Genomic DNA, 24,235 nt, shown 5'->3' with positions numbered 1-24,235 from the left:
CAGGAGAGAAATGTATGGGACCGCTACAGGAGAGATGTTTGGGACCGCCACAGGAGAGATGCATGACACCGTCACAGGAGAGAGATGTATGGGATCATCACAGGAGAGAGATGTATGGGACCGTCACAGGAGAGAGATGTATGGGACCGTCACAGGAGAGATGTATGGGACCGCCACAGGAGAAAGATGTATGGGACCGTCACAGGAGAGAGATGTATGGGACCGTCACAGGAGAGAGATGTATGGGACCGCCACAGGAGAGAGATGTATGGGACCGTCACAGGAGAGATGTATGGGACTGTCATAGGAGAGAGATTTATGGGACCGCCACAGGAGAGAGATGTATGGGACCGTCACAGGAGAGAGATGTATGGGACCGTCACAGGAGAGAGATGTATGGGACCGTCACAGGAGAGATGTATGGGACCGCCACAGGAGAGAGATGTATGGGACTGTCACAGGAGAGATGCATGGGACCGTCACAGGAGAGAGATGTATGGGACCGTCACAGGAGAGATGTATGGGACCGCTACAGGAGAGATGTTTGGGACCGTCACAGGAGAGATGCATGGGACTGTCACAGGAGAGATGCATGGGACCGTCACAGGGAATGGATGGGACCGTCACAGGAGAGATGTATGGGACCGTCACAGGAGAGAGATGTATGGGACCGTCACAGGAGAGATGTATGGGACCGTCACAGGAGAGATGTATGGGACTGTCACAGGAGAGAGATGTATGGGACCGTCACAGGAGAGATGTATGAGACCGCCACAGGAGAGATGTTTGGGACCGTCACAGGAGAGAGATGTATGGGACCGTCACAGATGAGAGATGTATGGGACCGCTACAGGAGAGATGTATGGGACCGTCACAGGAGAGATGTATGGGACCGTCACAGGAGAGATGTATGGGACCGTCACAGGAGAGATGTATGGGACCGTCACAGGAGAGATGCATGGGACCGTCACAGGGAATGGATGGGACCGTCACAGGAGAGAGATGTATGAGACCGCCACAGGAGAGATGTTTGGGACCGTCACAGGAGAGAGATGTATGGGACCGTCACAGGAGAGATGTATGGGACCGTCACAGGAGAGAGATGTATGGGATCGCCACATGAGTGATGTATGGGACTGTCACAGGAGAGATGTATGGGACCGCCACAGGAAAGAGATGTATGGGACCGCCACAGGAGAGAGAGGTATGGGACCGTCACAGGAGAGATGTTTTGGACTGTCACAGGAGAAATACATGGGACTGTCACAGGAGAGAGATGTATGGGACCGCCACAGGAGAGAGATGTATGGGACCGTCACAGGAGAGATGTATGGGACTGTCACAGGAGAGAGATGTATGGGATCATCACAGGAGAGAGATGTATGGGACCGTCACAGGAGAGATGTATGGGACTGTCACAGGAGAGATGTATGGGACCGCCACAGGAGAGAGATGTATGGGACCGTCACAGGAGAGAGATGTATGGGACTGTCACAGGAGAGAGATGTATGAGACCGTCACAGGAGAGAGATGTATGGGACCGTCACAGGAGAGAGATGTATGGGACCGTCACAGGAGAGAGATGTATGGGACCGTCACAGGAGAGAGGTATGGGACCGTCACAGGAGAGACGTATGGGACCGTCACAGGAGAGATGTATAGGACCGCCACAGGAGAGAGATGTATGGGACCGTCACAGGAGAGATATATGAGACCGTCACAGGAGAGATGTATTGGACCGTCACAGGAGAGATGTATTGGACCGTCACAGGAGAGATGTATGGGACCGAAATTCATGATTGTGTCATTGAAAGACATAGGTGAACTTCTACCCGGCTATGAATACGTCCCACACCGTCCAAATTAGTGGATGATGTCTTGTCACCAACTAACAATTGCTACTTTATTCAATTGAAATATGCATGGTGTTTATAAAACTAAATAATTATGCTATTTTAGCTGTTACACGTACAATGTATAACTATATTCCCATGTTTGAAGTGTGAGCGAATGTACACGTGAACACTTTTGAAGTCATGTTATTTTACAAAACCATACACGTGGTTAGACTACAAATGCTTCTTTCGGGCCTGAGTGACCCCTCGATGACCCTGTAATTTCGCATGATAGAAATGTCGAGGGGTGTCTTGCTCTCTCTCACTCTCTCTCGTGGACCTACACACTATTCATATATGGAGCCGTCAAATAGTTTGCTCCCCTACGTATAACTTGTTGTAGACTCTCCTATTCTATTTGCATATGAGTTGAACGATTCGACACACGCTCGCTGATCACCAGTCTCTTCAACACTAATAATTCTAAATGATAAGTTACAATCATATTCTTTGGTTCAATAGTACACTATATGATGCTATATCGACTACGTTCATGAAAAGAACATTATCATTTGTAATTTCAAAAAAAACATTCCTCATAAACAATGGTTGACGTTCCTATACAGATGTACTTTTATAAACTTTATTGTGCTAAATCTATCACTGCTCAAGTCACTGGAATTTCACGAGGAAGGAGAGATACATTGTACAGTTTATCTAAGTGTACAATTATTATATGTTTTTTTTTTTTTGTTTTTTTTGTTTTTTGTTTTTTTTGTTTTTGTTTTTTTTTTAATTTTACGAACAAAGAATATTCCTCGTAATTTTAAGTCCTTCAATAATCAACTGTAATGAATTCAATCTACAACACGGACAGTGTAAGTGTACATTACCTACATTAGCTAGATGCTAGGTGTGTAGATACCTTTTATAAATTTATAAATTATGTTGTAATAAATTTATCCCTGTTCAAGTCACTCGAACTTCACGAGGAAGGAGAGATACACTGTACAGTTTATTCAAGTGTACAATTATTATATGCATTTTTGTTTGATATTTTTTTCTACATCTTGCCTTATATGTTATCTTCTGGATATACATGTACGTGTTTCTGCTTATCTCTTGTGCAAATATTTACTGCGAGGTATGTTGGTATTATTATAATTATAAGCAGTGAGTCGTGTTAGCTTTGAATATATGTGTATAATATGTGTGTGTGGCAAAGACTGTTTTCTTTTCTATAGTAAGCATGAAAAATTTGTAGAGCGCGTGCATGTGAAATTTGTAGGGCGCGTGCGCAATGACGGAGCTGATTTAGTGGTGTGCGCAGTGAGGTGTGTTTGCAACTTGCCTGTGTGTATGTGTGTGGCAAATACGATGTATTCATATAGTATGCATGTGGGTTCCAGCGTACTTGTGTACTAAGTGTGTAGATATGTACTGATGAGTGTATGTACCATTTAACATTATTCTTGTTCTCTTTATCTCTTGAAAATATCAGTGTTCATTTATTTTTATTATCGTAAGCATCTCCGATCTTCACTTTCTCTCGATCAATTAGTTATGTCATTACATACTTCTGTTCCATTTTCTATATTTCTTCTCGCTTTATCCTTACTTGTATCATCTTTCTTTCTCTTTTATCTATCTGTCTACTGTTTACTAAACTTTGACCTTGACCGAAACCAATATGTATATTCAAGAGCCGTTTTCTTTCTCGGAATAGTTTATAATGCTATTATTGTGAATGTTTCCGATGGGATCACTGTGCGGTTGACTAATTTTGATAATGGTTAGAAGGTGATATATCCGCAATTTGGCACAGAGTTTCTATCGGAAGTTTTTACAATGTAGCTTATGGGGGACTAATTTTTAAGAAGATTCATTTTAAAGGTCACATCAGTGCTAATTTTTTTTTAGATATTTTATCTAGTTTGATAGCAAGTTTGATATCCTTCGTCTTTGTGTGCATACAGTCACAATTTGACAACATATTTTATTACAATATTTTATTATTACTGTTGATATTGGACATGGATATAGAATCAAACCCTGGTCCCGCGGAAAATGAATTGTCTATATTTCATTTAAATACTAGGAGTATAAGAAACAAATTGGAATATATTGAAAATATAGCAGATGAATTTGATATCTTGTGCTTTACCGAAACCCATTTAGATCACCATGTACCATTTTCTGAATTAACTATACCGGGTTTTATGGAGCCGTTTCGAAAAGATAGAAATTTCTCAGGTGGAGGTTTATTAGTATATTATTCTGATTCGTTGAAATGTATTCGAAGATACGATCTTGAATTTGTACATGGAGAAAATATTTGGATACAAATCGAAATGGACAGGCAAATTTCATTACTGTGTACTTTATATCGACCGCAAGGTTCATGTCATCCTTTTTGGGAAAATTTTAAATATTCTATTGAGAAGGCCTTAGAAATTACAACGAATGTGGTAATTGTTGGAGATATAAATGTTGATTTTTTAACCATATCGCATAACCATATTTTAAATCAAATTATGTTGGAAATGGACTTAACCAATGTTATTAATGAACCCACTAGACACGGATTGACGAGACATAGTTTATTGGACCCTATTTTATTGAGTGATAATTCTAGATGTACAGATTCTCATGTTATTAAGATAGATCGTAATATAAGTGATCATGACGGATGTGTAGTATTTCTGTCTATACCCATTAGTCTATCCCGTAACTATACCCGTCAAGTTTGGTCATATAAAAATGCAGATTTTAATAAGTTAAATAATTTGATTAATACTTTTGATTGGGAAACATTTTTCCAAAATTTTGATTCTGTTGATATCGCCAGTGTTAGATTCACTGAACAGTTTTTATCATATGCTTCGGAATGTATACCAAAAAAATCAGTTGTTATTAGACCACAAGATAAACTATGGATGAATTCAGAACTCAGGAAAGCTATGCGGCTACGAGATAGACTCCGTAAAGTATTCAAGCGTGTTAAGTCCATTTCCAATCTAACAAAATATAAACAACAAAGAAATAAGGTCAATAATATGAAAAAGCATGCAAGGGAGTTGTTTTATGATAAAGTTGGGGACATTATTGATAAGCTTGACACTAGTAACCCTAAATCTTATTGGAGACTTGTTCGTAAATTATATAAACAATCTGAGTCGCTGGAAGTTATTCCACCACTTACGAACCCAGATAGTGGAAATATTGAACTTGGTGATATCGAAAAAGCCAATATTTTGAATAACTATTTTTGTTCTATTTCAACAATTAATGATAGGGAGGTTCCATTACCAAATTTTAATCTTAGAACTAATTCTTTCCTTGACTCCGTTGTAGTCAGATCCGACGAAGTTTGCGATATTCTGAAAATTCTTAAACTAGGGAAAGCATCTGGTCATGATACCATAAGTCACCATATGTTAAAATTTACTGCAAATTCCATATGTAAACCTTTGTCAATTTTGTTTAATATGTCTTTTAATCAAAAAAGTTTTCCTGAAATCTGGAAGAAAGGCGTTGTACTTCCCCTTTTCAAAAAGGGTGATAGACATTTAGTGTCCAATTATCGACCAATTACTCTTCTGTCTTGTATCGGTAAAGTTTTTGAAAGAGTTGTTTTTAAACACATTTACAATTATTTTCATGAAAACTCCCTTTTCTATGAAAAACAGTCTGGTTTCATGTCATGTCACTCTACAGTGCACCAACTTATCGAAATTTACCACAATATTTGTTGTTCACTAGAGGAAAAAAAACACGCATGTCTTATCTTTTGCGACATCTCCAAAGCGTTTGACCGTGTATGGCACAAGGGTTTGTTAATTAAATTAGAAGCATATGGTATTAGGGGTGATCTTCTAGAGTGGTTAAAAAATTATATTTCTGATCGTCAGCAACAAGTTATAGTTAAAAATGTGTACTCCAATACAGGTTACACGACTGCTGGCGTACCACAGGGAAGCGTTTTGGGACCCCTTTTGTTTTTAATATATATAAATGATATTGTTGATAATATGAATAGTATATCTCGTTTATTTGCTGATGACACTTCGTTAATGTATTCTTCATCATCTCTTTTAGACATTCAAAGATCTCTTAATAATGACTTGCAAAAACTCAATAAATGGTCTCAAGACTGGCTCACTAAATTTAACCCACAAAAAACTGATGTATTGCTAATAACAAATTCAAAAAATATTCCACCCTTGAACCTTACTTTTGGAGAAGAAACTTTGAAACTAGTTAGTAACCATAGACATTTAGGTGTGACTTTCAGTTCGGATGCAAAGTGGTCCCTGCACATAGCAGAAATAATAAAAACATGTATGAAAAAAGTATCGGTGTTAAGGAAATTCAAATTTTTGTTGAGTAGAAAAACTTTATTACGAATTTATAGAGTATTTGTGTTGCCTGTATTGGAATATGCTTGTGAGGTATGGGATGGTTGTTCTCTGGCAGATGTAAATAAACTAGAACAAGTTCAACTTGAGGCAGCAAGAATCATTACCGGCATGCCATCTTTCTCTAGCAAACGATCTCTATATAAAGAATCCCAGCTCCAACCTTTATCTGAAAGAAGAAAGTTCCGTAAACTTTCAATGATGTATAAACTCCACAATGATTTAACTCCTTCCTATTTCAGCAATCTTCTTCCTCCAAGAGTAGCTGAACGTAATTCGTATAATGTTAGAAATAAAGAAAACTATACCGTTCCAAATTTTCGATTGTCTACTTCTTATGAATCCTTTATCCCATCTTCTGTTAGGTTATGGAATAATTTACCTATTGATATCAGAGAACAGCCATCCATTAGTAGATTTAAATCCAAAATAGAAAACAATCGTGATATATTACCTATTTATTATCTAACTGGAAATAGAAAATTAAATGTTTTACACACAAGGTTAAGACATGTTTGTAGTAGCTTAAACTATGATTTGTATAGAGTAAATATAATTAATGATACAACCTGTGCATGTGGTAATGAGTGTGAAAACGTGTATCATTATTTTTTTGATTGTATATTGTACAGAAGAGAGCGTGAAACTTTATTTGATAATCTCTCCCGCTATTGTAATGTGACTCTTAATGTTATTCTCTGGGGTTCTCCTAAACTATCTGATGAACAAAATGGCTATATTTTTCAATATGTTCAAAATTTTATTAAATCCAGTAATCGATTTTAGGTCATCTCTCTCTCTCTCTCTCTCTCTCTCTCTCTCTCTCTCTCTCTCTCTCTCTCTCTCTCTCTCTCTCTCTCTCTCTCTCTTTAAATTAACTGGCATTAACATATTTACTTTTCATTCTGTCCCTCATCTCTGTCTTTTCTTACATCATATACAAATTTTATATACTGTATTATATTGTAAATTCATATTATGTACATAATGATTATTGGAAGAAGGCGTTTTAAGTTGCGATAACTTGTGTCCTATTCCTGTTGTTATATTTAACAATAAAACTATGTTTAAATCAAATCGTCACAGGAGAGAGATGTATGGGACCGCCACAGGAGAGATGTATGGAACGTCACAGGAGAGAGATGTATGGGACTGTCACAGGAGAGATGTATGGGACCGTCACAGGAGAGAGATGTATGGGACCGTCACAGGACAGAGATGTATGGGACTGTCACAGGAGAGAGATGCATGGGACCGTCACAGGAGAGAGATGTATGGGACCGTCACAGGAGAGAGATGTATGGGACTGTCATAGGAGAGAGATGGAGTAATCATATCTATTATACAAGTATATTAATCCACCAACATAAATAAATAGATACGATGTAACATATCGGGAAAGTTACACTCACTGTTAAGTATGTGTTGTCTCTAAGGGACCAGTTTTGGGGTTTATACTCTATATATTCGACATTTAACTGAAGATTTATTTCATTTTTTTCTTGACTGAATGAAATCTTGTCACTCCATATGATTTATATCGTTTAATACAGTCGTATAATGAGTATGATTTATATTTTTCTTAAAGTTTACTCCGGTTGAAGGAAAGCAGAGCATGGTAGAGTTATTGGAAGTCAGATTAAATATCTTGTTATAACGTCAATTTATGGTCCAAATGGGACCTATCTATAGTCACATTTCATTTTCCTATTTTACGAAATAAATCACGGATAATCGATATCGACTCATAGGTGTAGATGGTGCTTTAGACTTGTCCTTCACGGTCCATGACCTTCACCTCTTCCGTCGAAGGACCCCTGTCTTATGTTACCATAGAAATATAATCAATCTGATGTATCTGAGTACACGGTAAGGACACGATACAGTACAGAGTACACGGTAAGGACACGATACAGTACTGAGTACACGGTAAGGACACGATACAGTACTGAGTACACGGTAAGGACACGATACAGTACTGAGTACACGGTAAGGACACGATACAGTACTGAGTACACGGTAAGGACACGATACAGTACTGAGTACACAGTAACACGATACAGTACTGAGTACACGGTAACACGATACAGTACTGAGTACACGGTAAGGACACGAAACAGTACTGAGTACACGGTAACACGGTACAGTACTGAGTACACGGTAACACGGTACAGTACTGAGTACACAGTAACACGATACAGTACTGAGTACACAGTAACACGATACAGTACTGAGTACACAGTAACACGATACAGTACTGAGTACACAGTAACACGATACAGTACTGAGTACACGGTAAGGACACGATACAGTACTGAGTACACGGTAAGGACACGATACAGTACTGAGTACACGGTAAGGACACGATACAGTACTGAGTACACGGTAACACGATACAGTACTGAGTACACGGTAACACGATACAGTACTGAGTACACGGTAAGGACACGATACAGTACTGAGTACACGGTAAGGACACGATACAGTACTGAGTACACGGTAACACGATACAGTACTGAGTACACGGTAACACGATACAGTACTGAGTACACGGTAAGGACACGGTACAGTACTGAGTACACGGTAAGGACACGATACAGTACTAAGTACACGGTAACACGATACAGTACTGAGTACACGGTAAGGACACGATACAGTACTGAGTACACGGTAACACGATACAGTACTGAGTACACGGTAACACGATACAGTACTGAGTACACGGTAAGGACACGGTACAGTACTGAGTACACGGTAACACGATACAGTACTGAGTACACGGTAACACGATACAGTACTGAGTACACGGTAAGGACACGATACAGTACTGAGTACACGGTAACACGATACAGTACTGAGTACACGGTAACACGGTACAGTACTGAGTACACGGTAACACGATACAGTACTGAGTACACGGTAACACGATACAGTACTGAGTACACGGTAACACGATACAGTACTGAGTACACGGTAAGGACACGATACAGTACTGAGTACACGGTAAGGACACGATACAATACTGAGTACACGGTAACACGATACAGTACTGAGTACACGGTAAGGACACGATACAGTACTGAGTACACGGTAAGGACACGATACAGTACTGAGTACACGGTAACACGATACAGTACTGAGTACACGGTAAGGACACGATACAGTACTGAGTACACGGTAACACGATACAGTACTGAGTACACGGTAACACGATACAGTACTGAGTACACGGTAAGTACACGATACAGTACTGAGTACACGGTAACACGATACAGTACTGAGTACACAGTAACACGGTACAGTACTGAGTACACGGTAAGGACACGGTACAGTACTGAGTACACGGTAACACGATACAGTACTGAGTACACAGTAAGGACACGATACAGTACTGAGTACACGGTAACACGATACAGTACTGAGTACACGGTAAGGACACGATACAGTACTGAGTACACGGTAACACGGTACAGTACTGAGTACACGGTAAGGACACGATACAGTACTGAGTACACGGTAACACGATACAGTACTGAGTACACGGTAAGGACACGATACAGTACTGAGTACACGGTAACACGGTACAGTACTGAGTACACGGTAACACGATACAGTACTGAGTACACGGTAACACGATACAGTACTGAGTACACAGTAACACGGTACAGTACTGAGTACACGGTAAGGACACGGTACAGTACTGAGTACACGGTAACACGGTACAGTACTGAGTACACGGTAAGGACACGATACAGTACTGAGTACACGGTAACACGATACAGTACTGAGTACACGGTAAGGACACGATACAGTACTGAGTACACGGTAACACGATACAGTACTGAGTACACGGTAACACGGTACAGTACTGAGTACACGGTAAGGACACGATACAGTACTGAGTACACGGTAACACGATACAGTACTGAGTACACGGTAACACGATACAGTACTGAGTACACGGTAAGGACACGATACAGTACTGAGTACACGGTAACACGGTACAGTACTGAGTACACGGTAAGGACACGATACAGTACTGAGTACACGGTAACACGGTACAGTACTGAGTACACGGTAACACGATACAGTACTGAGTACACGGTAACACGATACAGTACTGAGTACACAGTAACACGGTACAGTACTGAGTACACGGTAAGGACACGGTACAGTACTGAGTACACGGTAACACGGTACAGTACTGAGTACACGGTAAGGACACGATACAGTACTGAGTACACGGTAACACGATACAGTACTGAGTACACGGTAAGGACACGATACAGTACTGAGTACACGGTAACACGATACAGTACTGAGTACACGGTAACACGATACAGTACTGAGTACACGGTAACACGGTACAGTACTGAGTACACATCAAGGACACGATACAGTACTGAGTACACGGTAACACGATACAGTACTGAGTACACGGTAACACGATACAGTACTGAGTACACGGTAACACGATACAGTACTGAGTACACGGTAAGGACACGGTACAGTACTGAGTACACGGTAACACGATACAGTACTGAGTACACGGTAAGTACACGGTACAGTACTGAGTACACGGTAACACGATACAGTACTGAGTACACGGTAACACGATACAGTACTGAGTACACGGTAACACGATACAGTACTGAGTACACGGTAACACGATACAGTACTGAGTACACGGTAACACGATACAGTACTGAGTACACGGTAACACGATACAGTACTGAGTACACGGTAACACGATACAGTACTGAGTACACGGTAACACGATACAGTACTGAGTACACGGTAACACGATACAGTACTGAGTACACGGTAAGGACACGATACAGTACTGAGTACACGGTAACACGATACAGTACTGAGTACACGGTAAGGACACGATACAGTACTGAGTACACGGTAACACGATACAGTACTGAGTACACGGTAACACGGTACAGTACTGAGTACACATCAAGGACACGATACAGTACTGAGTACACGGTAACACGATACAGTACTGATTACACGGTAAGGACACGGTACAGTACTGAGTACACGGTAACACGATACAGTACTGAGTACACGGTAAGGACACGGTACAGTACTGAGTACACGGTAAGGACACGATACAGTACTGAGTACACGGTAAGGACACGATACAGTACTGAGTACACGGTAACACGATACAGTACTGAGTACACGGTAAGGACACGATACAGTACTGAGTACACGGTAAGGACACGATACAGTACTGAGTACATTACAAGTCAGTGACGTACATTATCTTACACTAGGACAACACAGACCGGACCGAGGCTACTTTGTACATCAGAGAGCTTGGGAGCGGGGTTTGTTAACTATAACAAATCCCAAAGCATGACTTATGTTAATAAAAAATCGCTTATTGATCTAGACTGGACAGGCGTGTCAATCAGTTGTACACTACGAGAGGGTGTTTAGGGACTGTGTTTGACAGTTTCTCAAATATTCCATCACGGCCTATTTATCGCGTATCGACTTAGTTTTTACTTGTGTCTCAATACTGAGAAGTCACCGATATCGTGACGCGATATTACAAACTGAGGTGTAGGAAGTGAGAAGGGTGGGAGGGGACAAGTGGGGAGAAGTGGGAAATGGGAGAAGTATAGCGATTTCAGAAAATATAGAACATTGATTGTGTATAGGTCTTAATTATATATACTGTATAGACTTTTCTTTTTCTTCGTATTAGACGTAATTATTCTTTAGTTAAGATGAGAGAGTGGGGAACTGAGAAACTGGGGTTCCGTGACTATCGCTTTAACCTCACCTTAGCTTAGTAACCAAGATATAATTTATATATCGTACAATTCCTAGACAAATGATATACTCACTAAATTTTACAAACATTGATGAAAGAAACATTTTTATATTTTAAAACCCTTAACAAACCGTTACTTGTTACCGCGATGTGAAGAGCTCTCAATCACCGGAAGTCATTTTACCGGAAAACCTTGACCGGAAATTAAAGATATAAGGAGAAGTATTATCAACACAGCTTCAGCAGTCGCATGAAGTGTGTGTGGTGTTGGTGTCACCGCCCGATCTATCATCGCTTGCTCTTTCCTGGTAATCGATCGCTAGTCGTACTTGTATACTATTTCGTTCCCACGTTTATTTTTCGTTTTTCCCGGAGCATGCCTATACGGGTGTTTGTTATAGACCTGAGATTTAAGATATCCATTACTTTACTCCATATAACCCGACCTTTGTCATTGCATTCCGAGATATACCTGACCTACACATAAATATGGCATGCTACCTTCCGAGATATACCTGACCTACACATAAATATGGGATGCTACATTCCAAAATATACCTGACCTACACATAAATATGGGATGCTACATTCCGAGATATACCTGACCTACACATAAATATGGCATGCTACCTTCCGAGATTTACCAGATTCGTCCGGCCTTTTTGTTTTCAGAAATTTACCCGACCTTTAACATTTTGCTTTCAGAGATTATCCGACTTTTGACATTTTGCTTACATACATGTAGAATACCCGACCTTTACCATAGCATTTGAAGATTTAGCCGACCTTTGATATTTTGCTTAGAGAATACCCGACCTTTACCATAGCATTCCAAGATTTAGCCGACCTTTGATATTTTGCTTAGAGAATACCCGACCTTTACCATAGCATTCCAAGATTTAGCCGACCTTTGATATTTTGCTTAGAGAATACCCGACCTTTACCATAGCATTCCAAGATTTAGCCGACCTTTGATATTTTGCTTAGAGAATACCCGACCTTTACCATAGCATTCCAAGATTTAGCCGACCTTTGATATTTTGCTTAGAGAATACCCGACCTTTACCATAGCATTTGAAGATTTAGCCGACCTTTGATATTTTGCTTAGAGAATACCCGACCTTTACCATAGCATTTGAAGATTTAGCCGACCTTTGATATTTTGCTTAGAGAATACCCGACCTTTACCATAGCATTTGAAGATTTAGCCGACCTTTGATATTTTGCTTAGAGAATACCCGACCTTTACCATAGCATTTGAAGATTTACCCGGTCTTTGATATTTTGCTTAGAGAATACCCGACCTTTACCATAGCATTCCAAGATTTAGCCGACCTTTGATATTTTGCTTAGAGAATACCCGACCTTTACCATAGCATTTGAAGATTTACCCGGTCTTTGATATTTTGCTTAGAGAATACCCGACCTTTACCATAGCATTTGAAGATTTAGCCGACCTTTGATATTTTGCTTAGAGAATACCCGACCTTTACCATAGCATTTGAAGATTTAGCCGACCTTTGATATTTTGCTTAGAGAATACCCGACCTTTACCATAGCATTCCAAGATTTAGCCGACCTTTGATATTTTGCTTAGAGAATACCCGACCTTTACCATAGCATTCCAAGATTTAGCCGACCTTTGATATTTTGCTAAGAGAATACCCGACCTTTAACATAGCATTCCAAGATTTACCCGACCTTTGATATTTTGCTTTCATAGATTACCCGACACTTCTAAGTCTAGACAATACACTATTATAGTCTGTTTACTTTGTATAACACTTCTAAGTCTAGACAATACACTATTATAGTCTGTTTACTTCTAAGTCTAGACAATACACTATTATAATCTGTTTACTTTGTATAACACTTCTAAGTCTAGACAATACACTATTATAGTCTGTTTACTTTGTATCACACTTCTAAGTCTAGACAATACACTATTATAGTCTGTTTACTTTGTATAACACTTCTAAGTCTAGACAATACACTGTTATAGTCTGTTTACTTTGTATAACACTTCTAAGTCTAGACAATACACTATTATAGTCTGTTTACTTGTATAACACTTCTAAGTCTAGACAATACACTATTATAGTCTGTTGACTTGTATAACACTTCTAAGTCTAGACAATACACTGTTATAGTCTGTTTACTTTGTATAACACTTCTAAGTCTAGACAATACACTATTATAGTCTGTTTACTTTGTATAACACTTCTAAGTCTAGACAATACACTATTATAGTCTGTTTACTTTGTATAACACTTCTAAGTCTAGACAATACACTATTATAGTCTGTTTACTTGTATAACACTTCTAAGTCTAGACAATACACTATTATAGTCTGTTTACTTTGTATAACACTTCTAAGTCTAGACAATACACTATTATAGTCTGTTTACTTGTATAACACTTCTAAGTCTAGACAATACACTATTATAGTCTGTTTACTTTGTATAACACTTCTAAGTCTAGACAATACACTATTATAGTCTGTTTACTTCTAAGTCTAGACAATACACTATTATAGTCTGTTTACTTGTATAACACTTCTAAGTCTAGACAATACACTATTATAGTCTGTTTACTTTGTATAACACTTCTAAGTCTAGACAATACACTATTATAGTCTGTTTACTTTGTATAACACTTCTAAGTCTAGACAATACACTGTTTACTTTGTATAACACTTCTAAGTCTAGACAATACACTATTATAGTCTGTTTACTTTGTATAACACTTCTAAGTCTAGACAATACACTGTTTACTTGTATAACACTTCTAAGTCTAGACAATACACTATTATAGTCTGTTTACTTTGTATAACACTTCTAAGTCTAGACAATACACTATTATAGTCTGTTTACTTTGTATAACACTTCTAAGTCTAGACAATACACTGTTTACTTGTATAACACTTCTAAGTCTAGACAATACACTATTATAGTCTGTTTACTTTGTATAACACTTCTAAGTCTAGACAATACACTATTATAGTCTGTTTACTTTGTATAACACTTCTAAGTCTAGACAATACACTGTTTACTTTGTATAACACTTCTAAGTCTAGACAATACACTGTTTACTTGTATAACACTTCTAAGTCTAGACAATACACTATTATAGTCTGTTTACTTTGTATAACACTTCTAAGTCTAGACAATACACTATTATAGTCTGTTTACTTGTATAACACTTCTAAGTCTAGACAATACACTGTTTACTTGTATAACACTTCTAAGTCTAGACAATACACTATTATAGTCTGTTTACTTCTAAGTCTAGACAATACACTATTATAGTCTGTTTACTTTGTATAACACTTCTAAGTCTAGACAATACACTATTATCCTCTGTTTACTTCTAAGTCTAGACAATACACTATTATAGTCTGTTTACTTCTAAGTCTAGACAATACACTATTATAGTCTGTTTACTTGTATAACACTTCTAAGTCTAGACAATACACTATTATAGTCTGTTTACTTGTATAACACTTCTAAGTCTAGACAATACACTATTATAGTCTGTTTACTTTGTATAACACTTCTAAGTCTAGACAATACACTATTATAGTCTGTTTACTTGTATAACACTTCTAAGTCTAGACAATACACTGTTATAGTCTGTTGACTTGTATAACACTTCTAAGTCTAGACAATACACTGTTATAGTCTGTTGACTTGTATAACACTTCTAAGTCTAGACAATACACTATTATAGTCTGTTTACTTTGTATAACACTTCTAAGTCTAGACAATACACTATTATAGTCTGTTTACTTTGTATAACACTTCTAAGTCTAGACAATACACTATTATAGTCTGTTTACTTTGTATAACACTTCTAAGTCTAGACAATACACTTTAGTCTGTTACTTGTATAACACTTCTAAGTCTAGACAATACACTATTATAGTCTGTTTACTTGTATAACACTTCTAAGTCTAGACAATACACTATTATAGTCTGTTTACTTTGTATAACACTTCTAAGTCTAGACAATACACTATGTTTACTTTGTATAACACTTACTAAGTCTAGACAATACACTATTATAGTCTGTTTACTTTGTATAACACTTCTAAGTCTAGACAATACACTGTTATAGTCTGTTGACTTGTATAACACTTCTAAGTCTAGACAATACACTATTATAGTCTGTTTACTTCTAAGTCTAGACAATACACTATTATAGTCTGTTTACTTGTATAACACTTCTAAGTCTAGACAATACACTATTATAGTCTGTTTACTTGTATAACACTTCTAAGTCTAGACAATACACTGTTATAGTCTGTTTACTTGTATAACACTTCTAAGTCTAGACAATACACTGTTATAGTCTGTTTACTTGTATAACACTTCTAAGTCTAGACAATACACTATTATCGTCTGTTTACTTTGTATAACACTTCTAAGTCTAGACAATACACTATTATAGTCTGTTTACTTTGTATAACACTTCTAAGTCTAGACAATACACTATTATCCTCTGTTTACTTCTAAGTCTAGACAATACACTATTATAGTCTGTTACTGTATACCTTCTAAGTCTAGACAATACACTGTCTGAGTCTAATTTACTTCTTAAGTCTAGACAATACACTGTTATAGTCTGTTTACTTTGTATAACACTTCTAAGTCTAGACAATACACTATTATAGTCTGTTTACTTCTAAGTCTAGACAATACACTATTATAGTCTGTTTACTTGTATAACACTTCTAAGTCTAGACAATACACTGTTATAGTCTGTTTACTTCTAAGTCTAGACAATACACTATTATAGTCTGTTTACTTTGTATAACACTTCTAAGTCTAGACAATACACTATTATAGTCTGTTTACTTGTATAACACTTCTAAGTCTAGACAATACACTATTATAGTCTGTTTACTTCTAAGTCTAGACAATACACTATTATAGTCTGTTTACTTGTATAACACTTCTAAGTCTAGACAATACACTATTATAGTCTGTTTACTTTGTATAACACTTCTAAGTCTAGACAATACACTATTATAGTCTGTTTACTTCTAAGTCAAGACAATACACTATTATAGTCTGTTTACTTTGTATAACACTTCTAAGTCTAGACAATACACTGTTTACTTTTGTATAAAATTTCTAAGTCTAGACAATACACTATTATAGTCTGTTTACTTTGTATAACACTTCTAAGTCTAGACAATACACTATTATAGTCTGTTTACTTTGTATAACACTTCCAAGTCTAGACAATACACTATTATAGTCTGTTTACTTGTATAACACTTCTAAGTCTAGACAATACACTATTATAGTCTGTTTACTTGTATAACACTTCTAAGTCTAGACAATACACTATTATCCTCTGTTTATTTTGTATCACACTTCTAAGTCTAGACAATACACTATTATAGTCTGTTTACTTTGTATAACACTTCTAAGTCTAGACAATACACTATTATAGTCTGTTTACTTTGTATAACACTTCTAAGTCTAGACAATACACTATTATAGTCTGTTTACTTTGTATAACACTTCTAAGTCTAGACAATACACTGTTTACTTGTATAACACTTCTAAGTCTAGACAATACACTGTTTACTTGTATCACACTTCTAAGTCTAGACAATACACTATTATAGTCTGTTTACTTTGTATAACACTTCTAAGTCTAGACAATACACTGTTATAGTCTGTTTACTTTGTATAACACTTCTAAGTCTAGACAATACACTGTTTACTTGTATAACACTTCTAAGTCTAGACAATACACTGTTTACTTTGTATAACACTTCTAAGTCTAGACAATACACTATTATAGTCTGTTTACTTCTAAGTCTAGACAATACACTATTATAGTCTGTTTACTTGTATAACACTTCTAAGTCTAGACAATACACTGTTATAGTCTGTTTACTTGTATAACACTTCTAAGTCTAGACAATACACTATTATAGTCTGTTTACTTGTATCACCTCTAAGTCTAGACAATACACTATCATCGTCTGTTTACTTTGTATAACACTTCTAAGTCTAGACAATACACTATTATCCTCTGTTTACTTTGTATAACACTTCTAAGTCTAGACAATACACTATTATCCTCTGTTTAACTTGTATAACCTTCTAAGTATAGACAATACAACTATTATCGCTCTGTTTACTTCTAATCTAGACAATACAACTGTTATAGTCTGTACTTGTATACACTTCTAAGTCTAGACAATACACTGTTATAGTCTGTTTACTTTGTATAACACTTCTAAGTCTAGACAATACACTATTATAGTCTGTTTACTTTGTATAACACTTCTAAGTCTAGACAATACACTATTATAGTCTGTTACTGTTAACTTCTAGTCTAGACAATACACTATTATAGTCTGTTTACTTGTATAACACTTCTAAGTCTAGACAATACACTGCTGACTTGTATAACACTTCTAAGTCTAGACAATACACTATTATAGTCTGTTTACTTTGTATAACACTTCTAAGTCTAGACAATACACTATTATAGTCTGTTTACTTTGTATAACACTTCTAAGTCTAGACAATACACTATTATAGTCTGTTTACTTTGTATAACACTTCTAAGTCTAGACAATACACTATTATAGTCTGTTTACTTGTATAACACTTCTAAGTCTAGACAATACACTATTATAGTCTGTTTACTTGTATAACACTTCTAAGTCTAGACAATACACTATTATAGTCTGTTTACTTGTATAACACTTCTAAGTCTAGACAATACACTATTATAGTCTGTTTACTTTGTATAACACTTCTAAGTCTAGACAATACACTATTATAGTCTGTTTACTTGTATAACACTTCTAAGTCTAGACAATACACTATTATAGTCTGTTTACTTGTATAACACTTCTAAGTCTAGACAATACACTATTATAGTCTGTTTACTTGTATAACACTTCTAAGTCTAGACAATACACTATTATAGTCTGTTTACTTGTATAACACTTCTAAGTCTAGACAATACACTATTATAGTCTGTTTACTTTGTATAACACTTCTAAGTCTAGACAATACACTATTATCGTCTGTTTACTTTAAATAAGACTTCTAAGTCTAGACAATACACTATTATAGTCTGCTTACTTTGTATAACACTTCTAAGTCTAGACAATACACTATTATAGTCTGTTTACTTTGTATAACACTTCTAAGTCTAGACAATACACTATTATAGTCTGCTTACTTTGTATAACACTTCTAAGTCTAGACAATACACTATTATAGTCTGTTTACTTGTATAACACTTCTACGTCTAGACAATACACTATTATAGTCTGTTTACTTTGTATCACACTTCTAAGTCTAGACAATACACTATTATAGTCTGTTTACTTGTATAACACTTCTAAGTCTAGACAATACACTATTGTAGTCTGCTTACTTTGTATAACACTTCTAAGTCTAGACAATACACTATTATAGTCTGTTTACTTTGTATAACACTTCTAAGTCTAGACAATACACTATTATAGTCTGTTTACTTTGTATAACACTTCTAAGTCTAGACAATACACTGTTTACTTGTATAACACTTCTAAGTCTAGACAATACACTATTATAGTCTGTTTACTTGTATAACACTTCTAAGTCTAGACAATACACTATTATAGTCTGTTTACTTTGTATAACACTTCTAAGTCTAGACAATACACTGTTTACTTTGTATAACACTACTAAGTCTAGACAATACACTATTATAGTCTGTTTACTTTGTATAACACTTCTAAGTCTAGACAATACACTGTTTACTTGTATAACACTTCTAAGTCTAGACAATACACTATTATAGTCTGTTTACTTCTAAGTCTAGACAATACACTATTATAGTCTGTTTACTTGTATAACACTTCTAAGTCTAGACAATACACTATTATAGTCTGTTTACTTGTATAACACTTCTAAGTCTAGACAATACACTGTTATAGTCTGTTTACTTGTATAACACTTCTAAGTCTAGACAATACACTATTATAGTCTGTTTACTTTGTATAACACTTCTAAGTCTAGACAATACACTGTTATAGTCTGTTTACTTGTATAACACTTCTAAGTCTAGACAATACACTATTATAGTCTGTTTACTTGTATAACACTTCTAAGTCTAGACAATACACTGTTATAGTCTGTTTACTTGTATAACACTTCTAAGTCTAGACAATACACTATTATAGTCTGTTTACTTGTATAACACTTCTAAGTCTAGACAATACACTATTATAGTCTGTTTACTTTGTATAACACTTCTAAGTCTAGACAATACACTGTTTACTTGTATAACACTTCTAAGTCTAGACAATACACTATTATAGTCTGTTTACTTTGTATAACACTTCTAAGTCTAGACAATACACTGTTTACTTTGTATAACACTTCTAAGTCTAGACAATACACTATTATAGTCTGTTTACTTGTATAACACTTCTAAGTCTAGACAATACACTATTATAGTCTGTTTACTTCTAAGTCTAGACAATACACTATTATAATCTGTTTACTTTGTATAACACTTCTAAGTCTAGACAATACACTATTATAGTCTGTTTACTTCTAATTGAAGCATTGATGTCAATTATTTTTTAGTTTCATCGGGGTATGAAACAAATTTTGTTTGCAAACTGTATGAATCCGCGTAGCGGATTCTTACAGAAGTTTGAAAACAAAATTTGTTTCATACCCCGATGAAACTAAAAAATAATTGACATCAACGCATATAATTAATTTTTGAAAATGATTTTCTAATTTAAAACATGTTTTATGTACAATTTTATTGGTTTTAAATGGGATTCTTTTTCTCAAATCAATACGCAACGTCAATTGTCGTATTGTGACGTCACATTTTTCGCACTATTCTCGGAATTTCGTTCATAGAAGAATGAAAAGAATTTTTCGACCAATCACATTTGAGTATTTACCATGAAAACAAAGAAAAATTAATTATACTAATAAAAATTACAAACACATAAACAAAATTGCTTGTAACATGCTCATGTTTTAACCTACATGTGCGACTTGGAAGTCAGCTAGATTGGCTATTACAAAATCATTACACAATGATATATATTCTTTTATGTCAATTAGCTAAAATACAAAAGCCACGAGAGTTCATTCCGCTTTTGTTTTTTGGTTTGTTTTTGCTTTTGTTCTTTGCTGTTCTGGTGTAGACAATATAGCTCATCCTTTCCTTTGTCAACTGGACTCTTGGCCGTCCATTTTATTCAGAGAAAACAGCAATGAGCACGTGTTAAGAGCTTTCTAATATGTTATCACGTGAGCCGTGACTAATTTGGGAGCCGGAAGTTGGTTCCGAGTTCCGAGTTCCGAGTTCCGTTTAAGAAAAACGGAACTAGGAACCAGTTCCGAGTTCCGTTTAAGAAAAACGGAACTGCAATTTATAAGCTTTACGAGTTTTGGTCCCAGTTCCGAGTTCCGTTTAAGAAAAACTGAAATATTATGTATTAGCTTTATTGGTTTTGGTCCCAGTTCCGAGTTCCGTTTAAGATAAACGGAACTCGGAACCAGTTCCGAAACGGAACTCGGAACTCGGTACCAACTTCAGGCTCCCGACTAATTTTGGAACACAGAGAGTGTAGCATATAAGGACAAAAGGTGTGCAGTAACCAGATAATGGCGACCTATTTAGGAATTTTAAATAAGAATGAATTTTGCCAATCAGTTCTGTTTATTTCGAGAAAATATTTTTCTTGATATATAGACAATACGTGTATATTGTGTGGGAAACATAGATAACACACATATATCCCTACACGCAGAGTTGTTTATACACTACCATGTATGCTGATCGCTTTAATTGATAAAACCTTCGACTACTTACAATGTAGCCATCCTCAGGCAGGAAATCATCCAGCGAGACAGCTAAATCACATACATCTCGCCTCAGGATGGCTAAGTAGCCGAAAGTTTGTAAAATTGACATGTTTTTATTGACTTTGTGAATTCACCCTCCGGAGTGTATTGATTTTGATATCATTTCTATTTGTTTCAGAAACAAATTAAAACCAGAGAGGACATTGACGTTAATGAAAGGCCCACGCTAGACCTATTTATATACAGGAAACTAATTCATAATAAATAAGTATTTTTTAAATAGTTCAAAACGTGAGCACAGTGAATGATAACGACATGAGGTTGTTACAGTGAGTCACGAAGCATATCTAGGTAAATTATATAGAGTTAGACAATACATCCAATTTCATGAACCAAATTAATTCAAACCTAAATAAATTATTATGTATTATGTCATAAATGCAGAAACTGTTTATCAGTTTGAAATCCTGTTGGACAATTATTGGAAAAATAACCGGTTTATATATAAAGAACAAAAATCTCCAAATGCTACATGTACATTGCACCGGACTGATACTATTTATTCATTATTTATTTGTAATTTACTGGATATGGATATAGAGGCTTTCAGCCTGCGTCCATAATGTTTCCTAATAAATCCTAATAAATGATATCCCCAAAGGAACTCGACATGCATGTAGAACACGACACCTTAGCCATACTGGTGGTGTTCACACATATCTAGATAGGAGATTGAAGACCAGGAATGATGTGCTGTGATACATGTGGCAGCTATCTGACATAATATACTTTACAAATGTGATACAGGTGAGTTTAATTGTAGATTGGCCGTTTAAATACGAAACAAATAACAATAAAAACTAAAAACAAAACGGATACACATTGTATCTACAGGCTGTAACTTCACATTATGTCTAGCATTTAACCAATGCATGGCAGTCATAATTATGTAGTCGATATAAACGTTATCTGAGAGACAAAAACTACATATGTAGTATTGAGGTTTGTTTCATTTCGAAAGACGTAAATAATTAGACCTAGGTCAAGGTCAGTTGAAGATATAAAAATAAACAGTTTTGTTGCACAAATTTACAAGCGCGTGCGGTGTAATACAGATGTTCGGAATAAAGATATATTACAGCTGTTTCGCTAAAAATGATCTCAAACTTTTTCTCACATGCTAATTATAAAGAGTATTTCCTAAATATCAACATAATATGCTTTGCTGTCATATTTAATTCCTGAACTGTGTGTCATATTATAGGAAGTTAGTCGCCAATCACAAGGTGCATGTTGTGATACAGTTGTGGGATCGGACGATACAAATACTCCTATAAACATATTCCTACACAATCGGTTCCAACAAATGTAGGTCGAAATACACTAATACTGTAACAAATAAGCCTGCAGCTTTTAAAATGTTAGTAACTATTTTTAAAGCTTGAAAGGCAATATACAGTTATTAGCGAGTAGAGAAAAAATACAAGCGAATTTGAACAAAAAAGAAAACATAAAAGGAAAGTAATTACATAATTTTGTTGGATCCACTTGCCATTTCCAATCCGGAAAGGTCAATAAAACATGAATAAAAATATCCATTGTATAGTATACAGGTGACGAGGCGGGATCCCTGTCCAGGAGTTATTTCAATGATCCTGGATGTGGCGCGCGATGTGTTTATAACATAATCCCCGAGGATTACCGATCGGCTGGCGCGTGCACTGATGTATCTTGTATTTTATCTCCTCGAAGAATGTCCCAGTATATCCATTGTTTATTTCATTCTTCAGATGTAATCCTATTAAACAGCGCAAGAAGTCTGTCACTTAACCAATAAAGCTTGTAAAGTACAAAAATCTGTAGAATTGTGTGAAAAGATTTGTCATCTTAACGCATAGAAACAGATGTAATATCACTGAGTTTTTATATTTCTAATTAACTTAAATATCAGTTAATGGCAGTTTGATTTAAAATCAGTACTTGTCATTGAATTTCAATATTCATTTACAAATATATTTAACGTACGAGGTCAAAAATGAACACATCAAAATCCGCATGTAAAATATTCTTAAAATGATATTGAATTGCAACATGTGCGTAATCCTTAATTAAAGTTTTACAACTCAGCTATAAATTAACTGTGTCCAAAGATAATGAAGCCACTCAATGATGATTTTACAGTGCAATCGCACTGAAATGCCACTTCAGGATTTCACTGACAGGGTTACCAAGTCCTTACTGCTAACAATATCAAACTGAACAACAGTAAAAGAACTGCAGCAGGTTCTTGTCTCTGGAAATCTTTGTTTATAGCGAGATATCGGTAAG

General features: G+C 36.0%; 1 long non-coding RNA gene across 1 annotated transcript; it reads right to left on the bottom strand.

Moving 5' to 3' along the window:
• Positions 1-6,696: 6,696 nt before the first annotated feature.
• Positions 6,697-7,322, bottom strand: LOC117340006. The gene is made up of 2 exons (XR_004535350.1): positions 7,151-7,322; positions 6,697-7,120 (listed from the first exon to the last, which is right to left on the bottom strand). It is a non-coding gene; the product is annotated as an uncharacterized LOC117340006 (long non-coding RNA).
• Positions 7,323-24,235: the final 16,913 nt, after the last annotated feature.

Source organism: Pecten maximus, chromosome 12 (genome assembly GCF_902652985.1).
Source record: "Pecten maximus chromosome 12, xPecMax1.1, whole genome shotgun sequence".
Classification (NCBI taxonomy): Eukaryota; Metazoa; Mollusca; class Bivalvia; order Pectinida; family Pectinidae; genus Pecten; species Pecten maximus.
The sequence above is the reverse complement of the archived record's forward strand: the minus strand, read 5'-3'. Positions and strand labels throughout refer to the sequence as shown.